The 22,769-nt window shown below is 39.3% G+C and overlaps 1 protein-coding gene across 3 annotated transcripts in view; it reads right to left on the reverse strand.

The window, feature by feature from the left end:
- The window catches only part of LOC122809662 (RNA-binding Raly-like protein), a 904,169-nt gene that overhangs the window by 283,285 nt on the left and 598,115 nt on the right, over positions 1–22,769 (reverse strand). The gene's annotated exons all lie outside the window — the stretch shown is intronic.

The raw sequence follows: 22,769 nt of genomic DNA on the forward strand, positions 1-22,769 counted from the left end.
CTATCCGGTACTGATTTCAGTAGTTGTATCAGAAGAGAGAGACTTACTACAAAACTGAAATAAGAAGGTGCTGTCTATCCAGTACTGATTTCAGTAGTCGTAGCAGATGAGAGAGACCTATTACAAAACTGAAATCAGAAGGTGCTGTCTATCCGGTACTGATTTCAGTAGTCGTATCAGAAGAGAGAGACCTACTACAAAACTGAAATAAGAAGGTGCTGTCTATCCGGTACTGATTTCAGTAGTTGTATCAGAAGAGAGAGAGAACTATTATAAAACTGAAATAAGTAGGTGCTGTCTGTCTGGTACTGATTTCACTAGTTGTATCAGATGAGAGAGAGACCTATTATAAAAATGAAATAAGAAGGTGCTGTCTATCCGGTACTGATTTCAGTAGTTGCATCAGAAGAGAGAGACCAATTACAAAACTGAAATAAGAAGGTGCTGTCTATCCAGTACTGATTTCAGTAGTTGTATCAGAAGAGGGAGACATATTATAAAACTGAAATAAGTAGGTGCTATCTATCTGGTACTGATTTCAGTAGTTGTATCAGAAGAGAGAGAGACCTATTACAAAACTGAAATAAGAAGGTGCTGTCTATCCGGTACTGATTTCAGTAGTTGTAGCAGATGAGAGAGACCTATTACAAAACTGAAATCAGAAGGTGCTGCAAATAGACCAAAGCTGGCCACCAGTCACTACTAGGACTACATTAACCTGTCTGGCTGAAAGACTCCATAAAGCTGTTTTTGAAACAAAATAAAATGTAGGTGACATTTGTAAGATTAACTCTGTTAACTGAATTTGCCTACAATTGGAGAGACCCTAAGACCCTCCCATTACAGTGAAAACTCCACAACCTATATCCTCTTTTACATAATCTAAACTGTACAGTCTAAAGTGCCTAATTTGTTTGACCCAAGGTCTAGAGGAGTACTGGTTTCACCTCACTTAATGTTACTTTTCTTTCTGCAACAAGGCACCGTACATTAATTGCTGGTCTCCAGTTATATTTGTACTTTCGGCATACTTATCACACAGTTGGATTAGCAGCCACTCCATTCTTCCTAGCCGTACTTGGGATTAATTTGCTGTTCTACCTCACCCCAGTTTCTGGTTCCCTATTGAAATGTCTGCACTTGAAATGCTGAGTGCCGACAAGCCAAAAAAAAAAAAAGACCAAAAACAAAGTGAATCTTGAAAATCACTCTTCTCTTTTAAACTTCTTTTTACAGTAGGACAAGCCCCCCGTAACCCCCCACACCCCCTGATCTTATATATACCAACTCCAAGATTGTCATAACTTGTAAAAAAAGGAATATTCTGACAAACAGCATCTTAGACTTGGTAACTACAAGTCAGATTTTTTGGCCATTCAGTCTCCGCTTTTGGGGATTCACTGTAGTGGGCCCTGACATTTCAAATGGTTACCCACATTCCCATCCATCTCAGTTTAAGGAGCAACTTGCTCCTCCCACAAGCATCACAAAAGGTTCTACATTATATTAAAAGGCCTAACCCCACCCTTAACAATTCACAATGAAACTACCACTCTCTACTTTATAATACTTTTTCCTTCAATATTGTCTTATACTTTACAACTCCCTCACCAAACATTACTATTACCCACCTCTATCACATCCAGCCCTCCTCATACATCTAACCCCAATGTCAGCATCAAATCATCCCTATGTCAGTCTATCCTTATCTACTTCAAATTAAAGAATTTCAAACTAAGCCCAGTTACTCCAAAATGTTATATTAAACCTGTCACCAAAAACAAATGGTCATACCCCTGCCAACTGTTTATCCTAAAACTAAATCTATGTGGTGATCTCCACCCATAACACAGCAACAATCTCAACATGTATACTCCAGCCTATAAACTTACCTAACCTAGGACCAACCCCAACAGCTATACCCCAGCCTATAAACCTACCATCACCCACTCATATTACCAAAATTTCTCATCTATAAAATATTCCACATAATTCTATGAAGCATATGTAATAAACTGATAGAAGTACACACTTGGGTAACCACCAACTCTCCTGACATCCCAGTAGCCAAAAAGCCTGTCTAAAACAAGACATAAAAAAAAAAAACAAAAAAAAAAAAACAAAGAAATTCTTCCTGCCAGGTGGAAAATAAACAGGCATGATAGAAAAGATAAAAAGGTAGGATGAATAGCAATCATTTGCAGAAACACTTACACAATATACCATATCCCACTAGCCTACCTTAATTCCATAATGCAGAACAACTACTTTCGTCACTTAAATTAAACTTGAGTAAAAGAATACTCACAGCGGCCTACATACCTCCAGGTAACAATACTCCAACTCTAGAAGATATAATCTACTGGTTTCCTTCTAACACAAAGCAAGAAATAATAATCTTAGGTGATGTTACTATAGACTGTAAAACCTCTGCCTCCGAACATCCATCAAATAGTATACAACTGTATAGCTTCTCCCAAATTATCAACTCCCCAGTCAGATATAATAAACAATCAGCAAAATAATCTAACCTAGCTTGGATTCTTATACCCACCCTGAGAAATACATAGTCTACTTAACTCTCTTAGCAATCACGTCCCAACCTACCTTGTGAGACAGCAATTCCCATTTAGCTTGTAAACACCAATTTAACAATGTAAGAAACTTAAGCAAATTACAACTTAAAAGCTTTACAGGTGCACTGCAGTATCAAAGCTGGAACATAGCAAAAATAAAAACTGCCCCCTGATGACACAATCACAGAATTTAACAATATGTTTCTGACCAAAGTCAACAAACTAGCCTCTTTTAGGAGTAAAAGAATCAAAGGCACACCTGCTCCATGGCTGTCCAATGCACCCGACAGCTAATGAAAAATAAAGCATGGAAAACTTGGCAAACAAAACAACTTCTAATTTTCTACAACTGATACAACTAAAAAAACGTGTCAAACACCACATTAGACATGATAAAAATATGTTATACTAGCAACCAAGACAAGCACAAGACAAATCCAAAATTATTCTGGGCATCAATAGACAACCAACTTAACCCAGGCAAAACCACTACTCCAACTCTTACAATAAGAGACCAAAATCTAAGTATAGGCTCACAATTCACCTCCCACATTTTTAAATTCATGGCCTCTCTACTCAAAAAAACTCCATCAAATAATTCACCTCCTACACAAACAGCCAGCACAGATAACACATTTTCTTTGACTCCAGTTCCCACATCTGCCATCAAAAAACTTCTACCAAAACAAAAACCTAGCTCCATAACCTCTGACAGCCTCCCTCCAGAATACCTCAACTGCTGAAAAAGCAGAGGCACATCCTGTATCTGTGTTAATTATGTTAATCAACTTATCATTAAAACAACGTAATATCCCTGAATACTTGAAAAATGTTATGTCATACCCTACATAAAGGCAGCTTCTCCACAGACTTATGAAATGACAGGCCCATTACTATACCGTCACCCTTATCAAAAATCTTGGAGAAGTGCATCCACTCCCAGCGTCTTAAATGAATGCTAGCGAACACATACTTTTCTCTAATGCAGCATGACTGCAGACCCCATCACTGAATCCCTTCTCCTTTGCTTAATTCCATTAATGCAGTCAACTTAAACAGGAATTCTGATAATCTTGTGTCCACCCTGGTCCTGGATTTATCAAAGGCTTTCAACACTGTCTGCCACACCAAACTCCTACAAATATGTTCCAGCTTAGGCCCCTTTAACCCTGCCCTTCACTGATTCCACAGATGTCTAACTTATAGGCAGCAAGCAGTGAAATGGGAAAACAACTACTTTTCCTTGCTGCTCATATATCTTGGCATGCCCTAAGGTTCTATACTCGGCCCACTACTGTTCCTGATCTTTATAAATGACAAACATACTGCATCTGTGCATGGAACAATAGTCCAATACACAGTTGATTCAACAGTCACCTGCACAACCAAAAACATTTCAACCCTCCAACAATATAAGCAAGAATATTTTACCTCAATCAGAACCCAACTCCCCAACTCCTTTTAAAACCCAAAAAATGTTATTCACCCCAAAGCAGTTAAACACCCAAAAAGGTCTTTTCACTGTAACCTCTAAAAAGAAGAATGAAAATTTAAATAATTATAGAAACCAAGTTGTTAGGAATCACAACAGACAACTTAACAAAATTCAACCTCCATATATCTCAAGCAATAGAGAAAAAAAAACACACACACCTAAGAAAAACATAGGCAGGTTCTATACATTTAGACATTTCCTTCAGATTCGACCAGGAGGAGCATTAGACTGTATCATTTCTCTTCTCTACACTCCTATATGCCTCACCAGTTCTAACTAACTTATTTAGTCCTCCTCCACTCCTGTAAAACTTCAACAGTGTTACAGTAAAATAGATGTACTTGATACAAACCATTCCCATAGAACCCATCTCTGCCTAGCCCTTAAATGCCTAAACTGGTTACAACTCCCACATACACTCACTCACTCTCATCTAGTGATAGTTCATAAAATACTCCACAAACCAGAACAATTCCCAAGCCTTGAACCTCTCATTCACCTTTACTCGGCAAACAAAACATTACGGTCTGATGACAAAATGATCCTTGCCGTATCTAAATCTAATAACAAGGCAGGAGACAATCTATATTCCATCTATGTATCAAGAACATGGAACTCTATGCCACTTAAGCTGAGATGAAGTGACAACCTAAACTTTTTCAAAACCAACCTAAAATTGCACCTCAAAAAAGCTTGTCTCTGCCCCTGTGACACTCAAGGTTAATAAAGTTAGCACATTAACCCACCTAATTTATTCCAATATACAGCACTCATGATAAGAATGCTAATGTTCTGCCCAGTTGTACAACCTTTCCAACTGTTTTATTGTAGGCAATATTTATTACTGCCTGCCATAACATAGTGTTGCCTGCCTACCATTACATGATATTGTCCTTATGCTTATAATTTTACTATGTTTATCTTTGTCCTGTACTTATGTTCAGCGTATAAATATTTGTATTGCACCTTCATCTCTTCTCTTAATTGTTTTACTTTTTGTGGAGCTTTTCTCCCCAGGCCTCTTCTGAAAATGGATTTCCTGTCCAGTCAGAATGTCACTGTCAACAAATGCAATACATAACTAAATAAATAGATTTATTTATTTAAATTTGCTTACTGGAGTAGAGCACTGATTACAACTGACCAGTTTCAATCTCTGCCTGTTTATACATAAAACAGAAGGATTGTGTAGTGGAGACAGGAATCACTAGTTTCAGGTAGTTTAATGTCCAAAAGAAAAGGCTTACTTTTGTTTCACTGAAAAAGTGAGTGCTAAGCTAGTACAACAAGTGAGAACTGGTCTTCTGGGACAAAAGTAATATCTTAAAGCATTGCCAGAACAGACCCGTCTAATAGGGGGAGGTCTTACTTCGGAATTCCCTAAATACTGCTGCTGCTGTCCTCTAAGAGAACAAGATTTAGCATCCGATAAGTATAAGGTCATGGATGCCACAAAAAGCCACCCGTGACTGAATGGTAGTGCTGGCTGTCTCAAGTATTTGCTGCAAACAATCAAGGTAGGCTCTAAAAATGAAGTCAGCGAGTGAATTCAAATATAGCAAAAATGCAAATAATTTACATTAGCCTACTAATCCTTAAGCATCCTTGGGTATTATGAGCTAAGTGAAGTACTGACCAAACAGTGCATATCTGCATAAGAGAAGGAGGGAAATTAATTTAAGACTATAGAGTAGGCAGATATAAATGAGCTGTAAAACCATAACAGCTTGATTAAACAGGTAAGAATGTTAAACTGAGCTGCTCTGACTACAACATGGAAAATTGTTTTGCAGTATAAACTGTTGCACTGAGTAAGTCAACCTGGTCCCTGGGAGTCAGAAACAAACAGTGGACTGTGATAGATTAAATTATTTGATGAGAGATGGTGCACTAGGTAGGGGCAATACTGAGATGTACATAGTGTGACCTTGCTAGATAGTGAAATAATGTGGCCAGCATGAGTATAGTGATATGGAAATTAGCAACATTATTAAAATGATGGCCATGGTGAATGCAAATGAAGGTAAATAATATGGCAGAGATATTCAGAAATATATATAAAATAGCACGCCATGGCATGATCACTGCAAAAACTGTTCACCACAAAATCCCAGAATACAGGGACAGTGGCTACACAAAGATGTCAGGGGTAGCTGCAGCCTTTTTTAAACACTTTATTGAATTATCACTTAAGACATAGGCAAACATACATTTATATAACAGAAAACAAATCATATCAACATATTCCCAGTTGTAAACCTTATACATCACATATATTTTTTGTGTAATTATTACTAATCCAACGTTACATAAATTGATCAATTCCTGCCTTCCATTAAACCTCAATCCTCCTCCAAAACGTTATTCTGCATGTATTGTTCCAACAATTTCCATTTTTTCTATGTAATATGCTCCTACCCTTTTCTAAGATTTCACTTCCAATTCTTTTATCTCTGTTACAATATTAAATACTTCAAATAAAGTTGGTTTAGACTTTAACTTCCATTTTCCAGTAATTGCTTTTTTTTTTGTCAGCCACCAGAATTAAATTTAACAAGGCCTTTTTATGTGTAGGCAATTCAAATCCTGTGAGCCAACTCAAAAAATAATTTCCTTAGTTACGCCCATTTGCTCACCCAATATTTCTAAGAGTACTTTATAGGAAATATTTGAAATCTGCCAACTCATTATATTCTCAAAACGTATGTTCCCAATTACCTTTTTCTTCCTCATCACACCTCCAACATTTGCCATCCACCTAAAGAAAAATTCTTTGCAGTCTTCTTGAGGTATAAAAATACTTATGCAAATACTTCCAATCAGCAGTCCTAAATCTTCTAGACTTTGTTGTATATTTGGAAGCCATACATATGTTTGCTCATTGTTTCCTTGAGAATTTTTTATCTAGTTCCTCTTCCCAATCTTTTCTCACCACCTCTGATTGATTCCTATAGTTACTGTACAATGTTTTATATGTCCTTTTAATTATCCCTTTCTTAACAGTAGCTTCTTTTCTAGATTTAACTAAAAACTCTACCAAAGCAGGTCTTTCCCTTAAGATTCCTCAATCTCTTTCTCATTGTCTATACTCTGATATCAATCCCTTTTAGGGAAGGTGGTCTCTAGCCTGCAGTCCAAATGTCTTCTTGGGCCTCTTCCCACCCCTTCCCATTCTATTACCTTTCCCTAGGGTAGCCGCAGCCTTCGCACAAATGTATATGTGTGTCACAGTCCTTGCAGCTGACAGTCATGGCGGTCCACATCGTGTCCTGCCACTCACTAGAGTGATCCATCTGTGCCTAACATTTCATCCCATCCACGACGCAGAAACAGTGGACCACTACTGTGTGGACAGAGGAACTGCTGATGTATTGCCCTAATAGGAAGGCTTGTGGGATTCCTGGAACATCCATTCCTGTGGACACCAAAATATGTATAACTTTGAGAATATCGGCTACAGGAACGTTCCAGACACAGTGGGTTTTACCCACGGATTGGCCTCAAGGATGCTACAGCAGTTTCTTCATGTCGTGACACAGCATGTGGAGGAGCACATGTGCTTCCTCTGCATCACAGAGAAGAGAAACAGTACTATAAAGGCATTCTGTGACATAGGAGCCATGGCTCATGTTGCCAATAAGAAACACAGAGACCATAGCAGAGAATGCATACTGCACTGTTCTGTCACAGTCATGAAACATTGTTGAGTGTGTTTGTCTAGACTGATGAATGCTTGTGTCTGCTGTCTGGATTTATTCAGTGGCACTCTACAGCATGATCCAGAAACATGGAACAAAATATTCGCTGTGTGTGCAGTATTACACAACATGCTGGTATATAAACAAATACGGCAGGGTATTAATATTAGGCAAGAGGAGGACTCAGACTCAGCAGAGGATGAGGTGCCTGTTCTTTGTTTTGTTTCATTTTTAAACAAGAAACATTGTTTTTGAATTATCACGCATAACATAGGCAAGCATATATTTATATAAATGAAAACAAACTGTATTGACATATTTTCAGTTGCAAATATTATGCATCACATAAAATCTTGTCAGTCAAACATTACATAGCTCATTCACTTCCTGTCATCTCATAAACCTCATTCCTCCTACAAACATTATTCTGCATATATTGTTCCCACAATTCCCATTTTCGTCTATGTAATTTGCTCCTACCCCTTTTTAAATATGCCACTTTCAGTTGTTTTATATCTGTTACTATATTCACTACTTCCAGTATGGTTGGTTTAGACTTTGATTTAAATTTTCTAGCAATTGCTTTTTTGGCAGCCACCAAAATTAAACTTAACAGGGCCTTACTGTGTCTAGGCAATTCTGATTCTTTTTCACAGCTCAAAAATCATTTCCTTAGTTACACCAATTTGTTCACTCAGTATTTCTGACAGAGTGGTCTGCATGGAATTTTTTAAATCTGCCAACTCATTACACTCTCAGTAAACATCTTCCCAATTACCTATTTCTTCCACATCACACCTCCAACATTTGCAATCAACCTGAGGAAGAATTCTCTGGAGTCTGCTGGGGTATAAAATACCTATGCGAACACTTCTAAATCTTCTAGACTTTACTGCATATTTTGGAGCCATACATATATCTTCCTGTTGTTTGTTTGTGAATTGCTTATCCATTCTCTCTTCCCAATCCTTTCTAACCTCTGATTGATTCCTATAATTATCATACAATATTTTATATTCCATACTAATCATCCCTTTTTAACAGCAGCTTCTGTTCTACATTCTTCTAAATACTCTACAAGTGCTGGTCTTTCACTTAGGATTCCCCTGTTCCTTTCTCTTTCTGTTTGCCTATACTCTGATATTAGTCCTTGATAGGGAGGGCAAAATCTGGACTGAGTTCCAAATAAATACTTGGCCTTTACCCATTCTTTCACCTTTCCCTCTGTAATTATTTACTCCCAATATCTTGGTTCCTTTGCCAGTTTTTCCAGTAAATTCCCACTACATCTTGCCTATTCGCTGTACCCCTAATTGCAGTCATCCCTATTGGGAGAATTTCCTTTCTCCACTCCTGTGTTGGCTTGGTTCTTAGAATACTTTCTGCTACTTCATGAATATAATATTCTGTATGGTTATTATTATTCTCCTTAAGGATTTATGTCCAAAATCCCAGCCTCTCTCTATTTCCTGAGTCCCCCCCCCCCCCGTTTCATTATCATGCCTTTTCACTTTTAATTATAGGTTTCTGCTTGTGCTATGTATAGGAGCCTTAACTGTGCAGCTATGAAATACCCCCTCAAATCAGGTAATTCCAAACCAGGAGGAGATGCCTGTTGAAGAGAATGTGGTGGTGTTTGATGCAGGGGAAAAACTATGTGAGGCAGAGGAGGGCTTAGTATGCTGTGTCACTCGCTAACAGGCAGTGTTTTGGTTCACAACTAAGGGACAGATTAGACAAAACAAAGAGTAATAATGTTGAGTGCAATATTATAACCTGGTTGTGCTGTACCATGCATGGGCAGGCCACAATGTGCACCAAATACAGGCTACCCTGATAAGAGAGTACCAAAGTCAGGGCAAGGTGTCATCATATACATATGTGGAAAGGGCTATAATGACAGGTTGCAGCAAATGACATTGTGAGGGGCTACTGGTGTGGATGAATGTGTGTTCCTTGTTCTGGTTAGTATTGGGGGAATTGTGTCACTGATAGGTTTACCTGAGCAGAGGTGGTGGGTGCGTACATGGACACAGGCTGTGGCAAAAGATGGTGCACTGTGCATGGGTCTCTGGGACAGGTCCAGAGTACTTGCAGGATATATGTGCACTGACCATGTAAATTTCCAACCGCAGGACAGCCATTACAGGGATTTTCACTGGTATGGTCCACAAAATATAAAAGATGGAGCCCTCCCTCAGTGTGAATGGTGGTGCATTCTATGGGTGGAGTCAGTAGGTGCACCCCAACTGTATCTGCATCCATGGTGTGCCAAAGTGCCCTCAACACTGATTTTAGATGTGCAGGTGGTGATGTAACAAGACATAGACCATGCTCTTACCATGGCGGGCTAACCCACCAGATGTGGAAGAAGACTGGCCAAGAGAATGGAGATGCCTAGGATGCGCAGCTGCATACGGACACTTACTTACAGATTCTCCATGGTGGCTTTCAAAGCTAGTGCATAAGGGGGCAAGGCACTCTCTGAGGGTGCAGCCAGACCACATACCAGATTAATCAGTCTTAAGAAGCTCCAGGCCCTAATGCCCAACATCCTCATGTTATACAAGAGATAAAAAAAAAAAAATAAAAATAAAAAAATAAAACAGGTCTCTTCCTCAATCTGGTGCTCCTTTCTTTCCTCCTAGGGAAAAGTTCCAAGTTTTAACAATACCCTCACAAACACACACATGCACACACTCAAACAGATTTCCTATCATGCCTCCTAACACATTGCACCTGAAGCAGCTGCCCCCTTCAGCCAACCTTGCTCCACCCAGCTGTGCTTCTGTCTCCTCGTGCTCACGTGACCTTTCAGCACCCACTGATGCATGGGCTGTAGGAGAATGGTGCACTCTTTGCTGATTACTCAGCCAACTCCTGTTCAAGACATCCTGAGAGGGAGAGGTGGGTTGCACTGCACATGCACAGGAGCACTGTCGAAGTAAGAGGGAGGTGATATGCCCACCACATTTCCTGTACCTGACAATGGTACCATAACTACAGGCTGTGGCATCCATCATCATTGGGCTAAGACAGTTCCCCTGACATCAGGCATGCCAATATCCATGGTAGAGGACTTGGACATGGAAGCACCTGTGAAGACATGTAAACAGATACAAGTGTACCAATGCACCCTTCTCAAGCACTCATATCTCAGAAAAACTACAGCTAAAAATCAAAGGAGCATGTAAAATGTGTAGGTTATATACCTTGTGCAGACTAATGCTGCTGCTAAAGTCTAAATGTACTTATAAGAACAACATGAATATACTCTGTAGGGGTGTAGTTCTGAGGTAGGGGTGTCACACTGTATAATGCATATGTCAGATAATACCAACCGAGGCCTATAATATATATATATATATATATATATATATATATATATATATATATATATTAGATAATACCAACTGAGGCATTGCCCACTGACACCTAAGGTGCATGGTAAAGGACTGCATCACTGTCGAATCTTCCGGTGGGTGTGAGAGATCTTACACTCCCTCCACACAAAGATGTCAGAAACTCCTCCATGTCAGTCACTGGTGACTCTCTGGGTGGACCCCCACACATGGCCCTCCTCTCCTCTGCTAGGCAGACTGTCTTGATGTGGGCATTGGAAATTATGTTGCTGGTCCTGTGGTATACTTGTTCTGGTGTACAGTCATGCCCACTGACTGCATTGACCTGTTCAACAAGGTTCTACCAGGCACACAGGTGGAAGGCCCAGTAGAGCATCCACTAATCATGTTCCCAGTAGGCCTAAAGTATGATGCCACTCTCTGCCTGGAAGAACTTCTCCTTCCTCTTCCTCTTCTTCTCACACATTCTGCATTCTGTCATGAATATATTGGAATACGCACATGTAACCTGTTGTTGTACCCCACCCACCCACCCACATCTGAAATACCTCACAACAAAGTCCAGTATTACCATGTACTGTGACACATTTATACAGATGCTTGCAGTTTTCTGACACTTTGACATAAGTTGTGTATCCCTAGCACATAACAGAAATCAGCATTTATCTGTACCATGGTTCCTGTTATCCACAGGGAAACTCTGACATATCAGGTGGCTCTTGTGTGTCATGGGCCACAGCTTCACACATGTGGTCTCCATCTCAACTGTAGATGGGTAAAACTGTGTGTTCTCTGATGCTCTGTCTGCCTCTTTAACTGCTATTGATGACCCTGTATGCTATATTGATGAACATACATGCCATATTATGCCACCCACAATGGCCATGACATTGCCTGTTAATGAAAACACATACATGCATGAACCATGGCATTAGTCCAATGGTAAAAGACCCTTGGCCTTTGTATGTGTTTGTAGCACAACAGTAGGTTGTGGCCTAACACAGGCCTCCAGAAGCATGTCATCTCACACCCCCTATTCTGGCACACATATTGATTGTTATGCATACATGTTGGTGCAGGCACCCCCCCATATAAAGCACACAGCAACATGTTGTATATGTGTTGTAACACATTCCACATAACCTACATGGGTTTTAGGAACAATCTCACCAAAAAAACAATCTCAGGAACACAGATGGAAAAAGTGTCCTCTAAAGCCCTACTGAGCAACACCAGGGATGCACAGTTGTGAATTGCTTCTCCCATGTGTTCCATAGGTGGTCACTGGAAAAAGCAATTCCTCCCCACCAATGAATCACATTAAACAATAATTTATACTGCATGGTCAAGTCCAGTTACACTGGTTAAACTGTCTCTCCCCCCATCAACAACAATCTGGTGTTACAGCTTGAAAAATATTTAACCTACAAACATATTGTACACCAGTGTGACACACCATCTGCCTGCTGTGAACCTTATCCTTTCCTTCCTTCCAACTTCAATATAGCATGAAGGATAATGAAGGCAGTTAATGTTCGTATACTTACCCGTAAAACATGTGACATGACTGCTGCTTTGGTACATTCAGGAGTCTTGTTTTCTATGCGCTATTTCCATTAAAGGTATTTTACTCTCTTTTAAAAAAAGAATCAATTTCTGCAACTTGTGGAATGCTGTGATGACATACAACATCACATCTTGAATAGTGATGATGTCAGGAATGGGTTTCCTGCTACTCTGGTTTGGTGGGAAGCAAATGAAGATCACTGGTACTAAATAAAAATACCAATATAAATAATAAAGTCAGCAAACGACCGCTCAGAAAATGCAACATTTAATGGATACACAAAGCTTGTTCAGTAAGTATTATCTGAGTGGCCACGCTAACTTCAAAATGGCAACAACAGTCAGGAGTCATGAGTGGTTACAATATGGGGAGCAGAGACATACCTATTTCTCCTGTTAAGCAGACGTGGTTTGTAAAGGGAACTAGGATTCTGTAGCTACAAAGGTGGTAGCAAACTAAAATTAATAACTTAATTCATATTTTCATAGGCAGAAGCTGAGACAGTATGGAAGTTGAGATATTAAAGTAAAGCTTCCAGCTCCAAGTATATGTCACAACAGACCAACCATCAGAGCTTCAACTCCAATAAGGTGACACCATAGGCCATGGCAGTACTGTATTTTGGTACTCCTTTTTTCAAATAGTCATTAGAGTACCCACTAGCCACAAACCAGTAAACCTTACAAAACGTAGAAAACTAAATTAATATTCTGATTTCACTTACATCAAGATGTATATGATTTTAAGTACACTCATATATTACACAGAACAACAAAGGAAAGTCAACAGTGCAACACCCCCGTGCCTGACCTAACCAGAGGGCTAATGTACACAATCTCCTATGAAACATACCTCCTGCTGTTGCACTTTTAGTACAGTGGCAGCACACTGTATAACATGGCAGCAACCCATGCCTGCACACATCTCCCTTAGTCAGCAATTAGTGTTCTGAACCTACCCCAAACTCCCAAAATCCCCATGTAAATTAGCAAAGAACCAGAGATCTGCAAATGATGTATACAAGCAGTTTCTAAGCATGTGCAGGCAGTACCCCTATTCATTTACCTCAGCTATAGTATGTTTAGCAGTCCAAAAAGGAATACCAACTAATAAACTGACTCTTCTTCTTGGAAAACAGTTGCAAATTCCATACCACAATGAGCAGAGTTATGATTCTGGCTGTATTTATTGTGCACTTTCGGGGATTATAGTGTATCAGTTATGCTAATGATCCAGTTTTGTGTGAATATTTGTGAATCACACTTTTATTGCATTGCACACCTGCCCAAGACTGCACTATGAGTTACATTCTACATTGCGCACATGTATAAAGAGGTGCTAATCACATTGCACATGTGTAGGTGTCTCACTGACCACAGCAGGCACTTGGATATATAAAAACATGTCATCAAGGCCCATACAGATGCTACAGTGCAACACTGGAAGCAAATATGGGCACTGCACTCTCATTACACTTATGCCATTTGTGCAGTGGACACCCACACCACATCCTGCAACACCGAGTATTTAAGCGGATCACAGGTGGTGCTCTCGAGTCAAAAATATTTCTACATTTTATGTACAGAGACCATAAGGAGCACTTACCTGGTAACTTCTATGAGGGTCCCAAGTACAAGGTGGATGCCTGGCACAGCATTGCCATTGGTGAGTGCTACAGCTGTCATCACTTGCTCTAGTGAATAGTGTAGGCACCCCTGTAGTGATCACAGGAGTCATTATCTAAACACCAAGACAATGAACAAAGGTTGGACTGTTCGTTATCTTGGTGGTATAGTTTTTTTGTTTTGCTTTTTTAAGTAGTATATAATAAGTCATTTTCTAAACATTCTGTACTAATGGGAAGAAGAGATTAGAGAGAGAGTGCTTCTCAGATGTACAATAAGTATTCGTAACAGATGCATTTTAGTGTAACTTGCTGTATAACTACAAAGGCTCTTGCAGAACATATTTTCATGTGCTTGTTCATTTTCTGTACTTTGTTTGAGCTCCTAGGTGGATAGATGAGAATAGGTTCCTATTGCAAAGGTGTACAGAGCACCCCTCCAGAGACAGGGGTAAATAATATAACTGTAGTACTGTAGCCAGATATAGCTGTCATAGCAGTAAATTTCCTTAATATATAGTTATGTGCTGGTTACTTGTAACAACACTGCTTGCAGCAATTTCTAACTCTGGATACTCTTGCAGTGTCCCTGCTGGCAAAGGCACTGATCCTCCCACATCAGCTTTTATTGATGCCCAGCTTCAGGGAGAGGTACATATGCTTGGCACAGCATGACCTTACGTCATGGCACACTGCCACAAATCCAAGGCTTTTGGTCCACTGACGTATTGTGTGCCCTACTACATCCCTGGCAGTCCTTCAGAAAGCAACAGCCACATTTTCCCATAGTCAGCATATAATGTCCCATATGATGTCCATGGCCACGCTACTCATACATGAAATAACCATGAAATGGTACCTTTATGGCTATTCTGTTCTGTACTAAAACTGGCTTATTCCATAGCACATACTGCCAGATGTTCTTGTTACTGCCACTGTATTGACTGCCTTTAGTACATCATACTTGCAATGTATGCATTACCCTGCATATTCTGTAAAGGTGGCCATGTCTACCAAATGTTTCCAAGTCCCTTTCTCACAAGACATATCCATACAGATGCCCACTGATACCTTCCATGGGCTCTGCTGTCTCCCAGTAGGATACATGTATTGCAGTCTGAGATACTCCCTCAGGTAGTGGTAGTATCCAGGCATGTTCCTTTAGACCCATTTCCTGTGACAGCACCATCTCCTGTACAATGCTACATCATACCTATTCTTGGTATTACCGTTGCATAAACAAATGTTTTGTACTTCTCTAGTTATCTGTGCTTGATAGTCATGATAATAATGTTTTTTTTTTGTTTCTCTCTCTTTCTTGTTTTCTCCCCTTTATATTTTTATTTACCACAACTGCACTCCTCAGTTTCGCCAGTACCATCAACCAACTCAGAAACAATGGTAAACTAGTATCTGCTGTCTTTCTAGACATGTCCAAGGGCTTTGATATGGTCTCCCACCCCAAACTGTTAAATACACTCTGCAAACTGAACCTCAGCCCCTCTGCACTTCAGTGGTTCCAAAGCTATCTACAGGACCGCCAATGATCTGTAAAATGGCTTAATGCCCCACCCCCCCTGCCCATTACACTAGGAGTACCTCAAGGCTCAATTCTTGGGCCATTATTTTTACAAACAACCTTCATAGTGCTACCCCACCGGCTTCAACTATCCAATATGCAAATGACACAACACTTGTATGTGCTGCTAATAACCTGTAACACCTCCATGATATAACCCAAAAATCATTCTCAGACACTGAGCTATGGATCTCTAACCATCAGCTCATACTCAACCCCAATAAAACAAAAGTCATGATTTTCCAACCCACAACACCCTCTCCCCCCTAGCACCTTCTGCATTACAGCTAGGAATAATACTAAAATTAATGCTGATTTACAAACAAAACTACTAGCAGTAATAATAGATAATAACCTAAGATGTGACCTACATATAGCACAAACAATTATGAAATCCACAAAAAAAATGTGTACTTTTTACAGAAATAAAAAGAATCTAACTAATACCTCCATGGTTGCCATTGCTAGAACACATCTTCAGTCAATACTTCTGTATGCTTCCCCAATTCTCACCATCCTTAAAAAGACAGATTTAATTAAACTTGAAACATGCTATAATAATATAGCTAAATTTGCAACTGATTGCCCACATCATACCCACCACTGTCACGCCTTAAAAAAACTCTCGTGGTTAGAACTCCCACAACTTCTATCTTATAACCAATTAACCTTAGCACACAAGTAGTATATCAACCTGAGAAAAACTGTGCCCTAAATATTCTTCAGCCCTATACCACAAATCGAAGTCTTTGCTCAACAAATAAATCTCTCCTACAAGTGTTCAAATCCACTAATAAGGCAGGTGACTCACTATTTTCTCATCATGTAGCAACAACGTGGAATTCACTACCTCACAGCATCAGAACCAACACAAATACCAACCAGTTCAAAAAGATTCTTAAAAATTATGTTAATGACATCTGGCTTTGCTTCTGCACTACTCCAGGCTAATTAGTTTTAATAGTTTCTGGTCATAATTTTTTTTCTTACCTGACCACGTCATAATCTATGCTCTCTCTCATGTCTAGATAATCTCTAACCTTATCTTTTTCTCTCCAATTTCCCCCCTACAATCCCTTCCTCAACTTACTTTGAGAAACTACAATGTCTACACTACAATAAGGAATTATATCAGATGATTGCATAATACAAATGTCAGCTATAATAGCATAGACTGTAATTTCTGGTGTACTGTATGTCTTGTATATTTTTTGTAAAATTTTTTTGTATAATCTGTATATGTGAAGCTTTTCCCCCCAGGCCTCCACTGAAAATGGGTCTTAGCCCAGTCGGACTTTCCCGGTAAACAAATGTAAAATAAATAAATAAATATTTGATATTTGTCATTTAATTTCTTTTCATTTCTGTCACTATGTTTTGCAATGTCTGCCATAGCTGTGTCTATGGTTTGGCCGTGATCACCACTCTGTCTTTATATGTTGACTTCTGCTGCTGAGTCTCCATCTGCCTCTAGGGCTGCCTCTGTATGGGGTGATATAGGTTATTTAGTAAACAGTGATCCACAGGCTGCCCTGTTGGCCTCCAGTGGTTACCCACTGGAGGGGATGTTCCCATTCCCTTTGGTGATGCCAGTGATAGGACCCAGTATGATGCCCAGCAAGAGTTGTGGAAGGTGATGAGGGGATTGCTGGCCAGTTGCTTCATGCCCACATTGGCCACCTGGAGAATATTCTTGTGTGGCTATCAAGAGTCACATCTTTTCCTGGCATTACTAAAAGGCAACAGAAGCAGAACTCAGTGGGGAGGGCAGTTGTGGAGGGGAATGACATTTGGCGGGGCTTGGTGCTGCCCTGGTCATAGTGAAAATGAGCTGTTGTCACACCTTATCTCCCATCATAGTGTTTCAATTCCTTCTGTTTCTCCTCTTTCCTCTGTTTGTAGTCTGCTCCTCCCCTGTATCAGTAGTCCTCTATCTGTATGTATGCGTCTATCAACTGTGTCCCTTACCGCTTGTGTCAGCACCTCCCCTGTTGGTGTTTTGTGTTTGCCTTCTTCTACTTCCATCCATATGCCCTATTTCCTTCTACCACCTTCACATTACATCCTTTGCCTTCAGTCCTTCTTAAAAAAGAAAACGAGCAACTGTCCCCCCAAAAATATGCCATTTTCTCTGTACCCCTACTACTCCTTTCCTCCCTGTATCCTTCTGTTTTGTGTGGATGTAAATGGTTATGTTCATGCTACATCCCACAACCATGGTACACTACACTGTTCACTGACAGAACCAATTGCATGACTGGATTCCTTATTTAGATGGTCATTGTGATGCACATTGCTTCCCAGTAAGTTAATGTTCAGCTTTGAGTCATGCCTCATTGATTCATCTTTTGAGTTAGCCATTGTGTGACTACATAAGGCATGCTTCTGAATCCCAGCCGGTGGCTTTTCCCAGACTATAAATTTAAACCAAACAGAGATGTGGTACTTAACTTGTTTGCTAGGTATAGGAAGGTTTCTTGTTTTAGCAGTTTTAACAAAAGCTTCATGAAGCTGCACTGGTCTGCTGCTGGCAACATTACATAACCTGTTTTGAATGTGTGATGCTCTATAATTAATTCAGGGAAGTTTATTTTTTTTTTTGCATTTATTTCTGCATTATTTGAACTGCACTTAATTTTGTTTGGCTATTCCAAATGAAATTCTGTTGTTTTGACTGCATTTTTTCACTTAATTTCACTGTTTGCTTTGTTTGTATCTTGCTTGGTTCAGGCCTGGTGTAGGGGCCATCTTGAAACTCCTTTCCTCCCTGTATCCTTCTGTTTTGTGTGGATGTAAATGGTTATGTTCATGCTACATCCCACAACCATGGTACACTACACTGTTCACTGACAGAACCAATTGCATGACTGGATTCCTTATTTAGATGGTCATTGTGATGCACATTGCTTCCCAGTAAGTTAATGTTCAGCTTTGAGTCATGCCTCATTGATTCATCTTTTGAGTTAGCCATTGTGTGACTACATAAGGCATGCTTCTGAATCCCAGCCGGTGGCTTTTCCCAGACTATAAATTTAAACCAAACAGAGATGTGGTACTTAACTTGTTTGCTAGGTATAGGAAGGTTTCTTGTTTTAGCAGTTTTAACAAAAGCTTCATGAAGCTGCACTGGTCTGCTGCTGGCAACATTACATAACCTGTTTTGAATGTGTGATGCTCTATAATTAATTCAGGGAAGTTTATTTATTTTTTTGCATTTATTTCTGCATTATTTGAACTGCACTTAATTTTGTTTGGCTATTCCAAATGAAATTCTGTTGTTTTGACTGCATTTTTTCACTTAATTTCACTGTTTGCTTTGTTTGTATCTTGCTTGGTTCAGGCCTGGTGTAGGGGCCATCTTGAAGCACTGGTTGTTGTATAAGTGAGAACACATTTATTGCTGCTGTTTCTGGTTAATCTAGTGCAATATGGTTGAATTACAGCTGCTTTTTTCATTGGTCTTTAGTTTTTATTGTGGGCTTTACTTATATTGAGATCAGGTGCCACCAGAGCTGTAGCTGAATAACTGTTCATATGCGCAAGTGAAGTTCCCCTTAGTCATCCACATAAAAAAATCTTCTTCCTTCCTTTCTTGGGCAACTGGCACCAGTCATCCCTGAGCTTTAACTGTCTTAGCTGACCTCCATGGAACTGTGCAAACCTGTGCAGATCTCTGCATCTTGCTGTCACCTATGGACTCATTTTGACTGTGTAATTTCCCTCCATCCTTCATTCCTATACTTTCTTCCTCTAAAATACTATAAAAAATAGCACAAGCCAGCTTGAGTGACAGTATTCTATGTTCCCTTCTGTTGTCAGCCATCTAATACTTGGTATAATACATGGTCACTGAAATTAAATCTTACTTAACCAAATCGATTCCACCTGTGATAGGTGTAAGAACATAGGTAATTTGGGGGCAGCACTCTCAAAATCCCATGCATTCACCTCCACTCATACAAATACAAAATCCTGATACTATTGGTGCAAAACAGTAATATGCTGATGCCATTAAGAAATCACTACCTAAACCTACTAGAGGTGTAGGCATTAATGAAACTGCCCCAAATACACCTACTACATGCATCCTTTCATCAACATGTCACAAGCAATAGAGCACTCCTGAGCCTAATAAGAATAAATCAACTTCTGTAAACATCCTAGTAACTGGTGACTGCACTGTGAGGCAAACTGATTCCATTGTCACCTGGCTGAACAAGAATAGGGTTACAGTTAGCTGTTTTTCAGGATCCAAGATTGCTGATATTTCAAGAGCCATTAAGACCTGATCCCCTAGTAAGTATAACTATGATATGACCATTGTCCATGTTGGAATGAACACTCTGGCATGAAGATCCATGAAAGACATGCAGAATGACTAGCTGGAATTTGCTGTGCATGCTTCCATCAAGAATAAGAGTCTGGTATCTTCCTCTCAATGAAAATGATTGCCCACAGTCAATGAAAAGATAATTGATTTCAACAATAGGCTAAGTAGCTGGTATTATTCCAGGAGGGTTCAGTATGTATCTACCTGGGTTGAGACGATTTACAATCCCACTTGCTTTGCCAAGGAAGGTTTGCACTTTTCTTTCAAGGGCTTCCCCATACTGGCCATATCCTTTGCTGCCACCATTGTGCCTTTTATAGGCAGAATTCATCTAATGAGCACTCCAACCAATCAACAAATCAAATCATAAATTAGACAGCATCAAGGTGGCTGTTCTCAGTAGCAGGAGTCACAGACTGTCTGATCTGGAGGCACTCTGCATCTGAAATGAATCCATGTTTGAGCAGTGACTGAGACATGGTTCAACTAATATGAGAGCATCCCTTCTGTGCCAGACTTCTTTGCCTATTTGTACCTTCATCTCACTGGAAATGGTAGCAGTGTCTCAGTCTTTGCCAGAGATTTCATCCCTCCAATTTACATTTAGTAAACTGGACCTTCAGCATACAACTTGTTACATGCTCTCTTCCATGGCCCCACAAGACCACGAAAAGTTTCTAGTGTTCCTAGAATCTGTCTTTATTAGGGATGAAGCTGTCATCCTCACTGACATCAACTATCCTTCCATAAACTGGACTACTTGTACTCCAAATGTTGGTTATGTACAGAGTTTCTTAGAGTGGATGAATGAGAATTCCTAGGATCAAATTGTCTGTAAGCCCTGCAGGGGAGGAAATGCCTAGGACCTAGTTCTCACACACCTGGCTTCTTATTCACAGTTAATCCCTCAGTTGTTAAGTCTAATATCCAACTGGTTATCTTTACAATCAGAATATCATCTCCAATATAATAATAATAATAATAATAAAGGTAGATTTGTGGTAGTAAGAAGCTACTGGTAAGGGAAGAAGATTGTGCTGCCATATATTTACATTTCAGAAAATTTGGGAAAAATAATCAACTTTCAACAGGGAATACTACTTATAGGTGGGGACTGGAACTTGATTTACAGTAATGAGGATCAGGGGGACATAGAAGAGAAAATATAACAAAAGACGGTAGATTTCTGAAGCAATTTATGAACATATTTGGTACAGCAGTTATGATTTCAGTAGTAGGAGCTCAGAATGTACATATAATTCCCCAAGTTACAATAACTGGGCTAGACTAGAAATAAATTATATTTCACAAGAACATGTGTGTTTAATTAGAAGCTTCAATACACATCTGATATCTATTTCAGGTTATATGCCAATAACAAATGAAACAGAAATGCAGGGAGTGAAGTAAAAATGAGGCACCTGAGCTTCCCCATCTATCTGTTTAAAAGAGAAGAATTTAATGAATGGGTACTGGAAGTTTTTTTGAGAGTTATTAAGAAAGCTAGAAAATTCCTCAAAAGGGATATCTAGTGACTGGGATAAAATGAAAACAGAGATGAAAAATATGGTAGAAATAACAGAGAAAGAGGTATGGTTAAGAAGTAACAGGAATTATTTAGAGAGACTGACTGACAAGGGCTTGCAGATAGGGGTATCTCGCAGAACAAGAAGAGGAGTAACTGCATAGTGTTAAAGAGAAAGAAAACAAGTATTTGGATAATATGCATGAGTTCAGAAAGATTGCTGTTAAGCAACTATCTTTAATAACAACTCCAGTGCATAAAATTTTTAGCACAATGGCTTATGCAACAAAAACTAGCAAGGGTTGTTGCCTAACATAGTCTATGATGAGAAATATAACCAGAGATGCTATAATGGTAATAAGAGATAGTTTGTACATTTTTTGAAAATCTGTATAAAGCATAGTAATGTAGAAACCAAGAAACAGCAAAAAGACTTAATTATGTCAAGGTTAGAGGAACACAAGACTCAACAACTAATAGTTAAGATAGGAGAGGATGAGATAAAAATGGCAATATATATATAATCAATCTGCAGGGAAATCTCCAGGAACAGATGGTATTCCTGTGGAAGTCTGGAAGTTAGGAGGGAAGACATTAACAAAGACTCCGAAGATTTTGTTTAATAGTATTTTAAAAGGAAGGGAAGCACCAGCATCTTGAAAGAAAGATATAGTTGCTGTACTACCCAAAGAGGGTAAAGATCCATTAGATCCAGTTTCATACAGACCCATTTCAGTTTTAAACCATGATTATGAAGTGTTTGTCTAGTCTTGTTAAAAGAATGTCAAATGTGTTCCTGAAATTGCAACATATGGGCAAATGTGGTTTTGTGGAGAAAAAGTTAATATTTGATAACATTAATAGAATAATGATCTAGAGGGGAAGCTAAAAGTAAGAAAATACCACTATTTTGGTGGGTCTTGATGTCTAGAAAGCAGTCAACAGAGTAAGGTAGGATTTTATGAGAAGGGCAATGGAAGCATTTGCATTCCCTGAAACGATAATAAGGTTAA

This window comes from Protopterus annectens, chromosome 8.part0 (assembly GCF_019279795.1).
Source record: "Protopterus annectens isolate FY-2018-M chromosome 8.part0, PAN1.0, whole genome shotgun sequence".
In the NCBI taxonomy this organism is placed as follows: domain Eukaryota; kingdom Metazoa; phylum Chordata; order Ceratodontiformes; family Protopteridae; genus Protopterus; species Protopterus annectens.